Source organism: Pteropus vampyrus, unplaced genomic scaffold (assembly GCF_000151845.1).
Source record: "Pteropus vampyrus isolate Shadow unplaced genomic scaffold, Pvam_2.0 Scaffold906, whole genome shotgun sequence".
Taxonomy (NCBI): domain Eukaryota; kingdom Metazoa; phylum Chordata; class Mammalia; order Chiroptera; family Pteropodidae; genus Pteropus; species Pteropus vampyrus.
The window spans coordinates 8,646-10,346 of record NW_011889687.1 but is presented as its reverse complement, the minus strand read 5'-3'; positions in this window follow the sequence as shown (position 1 = coordinate 10,346).

Below are 1,701 nucleotides of genomic sequence, written 5' to 3'. Positions count from 1 at the left end.
CTCCTGCCCTGGACGGAAGCTGGGAGGACAGGGTGCCAAGACAGAGGCCAGGTCTGCACACAAGGGGCTGTGTGCTGTGCTCAAGGCGCAAGTGTGGTTAGCACCAGGGGTCCCCCTGGAAAGGGTGAGAGATGAATGGAGATATAGGGAAGACCCCCCTGGGCTAAATGCACCCCCAGAAAGTGTGGGTTAGTGACAGTTGGGGGAGGTAGGTGCCATGCAGGTAAAGGCTCCTTGTTGGCCATAGCCCACCAGAGAAGGAGAAGGGACCTAAGGGAGGAAGAAGGGAAGAGGGGGGACACAGAGGACTTCAGAGAGGAGGGAGCAGCCGGGGGAGGGGAGAGTAAAGGACAGAGGGGGCACGTGACATGGCAGGGGAGGAGGCAGGAGAGAGTCTGTGTGGGAACACAGGCATATTAGAAAATTAGGTACACTGGTGGGGGAGGGGAGGATGGAGACGGGAGGAGTTGGGGGAGACCAGAGAAGTCACAGGAAGACTCCTTCGGGCTCTGACCTCCCTCAGTGTGAGAGCCAGGAGCCCCCGCGGTGCCCAGCAGAGGAAGTGTGGTTCAGCCCTGGGCTCCCCAGGCAGCTGGTGGGCACTAGAAAAAGGCCCCTGACTCTGCACTGACTGCCCTTGAGCTCTGCCCACCTGGGAACTCCTTGTTACCCAGGGACTGAGAGGGGTGCAGCGCTGAGAACACACTGCAGACTCAGTCAGTGTTAGGCGCTGAGAGGGTGCCCCGTACTGGTGGGGAGTGTGACCTGGGCCTCAGACCTCCAAGGGCCCTTGAATGCCATTCACAGGAGCAACCCAGGAGGCAGCCAGACCCAGGGGCGTCAGTGAGCTGTGACCTCCCAACAGGAAGAGGAAAGCAGGAGGGCAGTGTGCAGCAAGAAGAGCAGAAATGAGCTGGCGGTGTGGGGTGGGGGAACTATGAGAAGAGAACTGAAAATAGATTGGAAAAGTAGGGTTGGTGGCAACAGACAGCTTCAGTCCCCGCCCCCACTGCGCACCTTCACCACAGACACTGTCACCAGAGCCATGGCATACAGACACTCCCCCAAATCCATCCAGTCCACTGGAAACGCCCCACAGCCATGCTCAGTCAAGGACCCTACTGTCATCACTCCCATTTCTCTAGTGATACCTCACACTAACATGGACTCTGCTGTCTCCTAACCCTGTCCCACTAGGATGCCACTGCTTAAGCCTCTCCCTCCTCTTCCTTCTCACACCACAGACTTGCACGTCCTAAAAGATCGTCCCAATTAGATAGGGGTGACAGTGGTCCAACCTTGAGATTATACTAAGAAAAGGGTGAATCATGTCATATCCGAACTATATCTCAACAATAATGCTTTTTCAATGATAACATTAATAATAATGTCATCCTAAAAGCCTCCTTCTGCTCAAAGATGTGCCCAACGCACATCTCCTGGTCTCTGGAACATCTCGCTTCTGGTCCTCAAACTTGGCTGCTGATATAACCACCTACCCGAATTCCCAGGCCACAGCCAAAGCTGATTGAATCAGTATCCCTGGGGTTGAAGCCAGGCCTTCCTGCCTTTGAAAGCTCCCTTGGCGATTCCGATGTGCAGGAGAGCTTTAGAATCACTGGTCTAGCCCATGGTTTGAACCTCCCTGATGGTACAAAGTATGTCTCGCCTTGACCGCATCTTATCATCTTAAACTCCCCC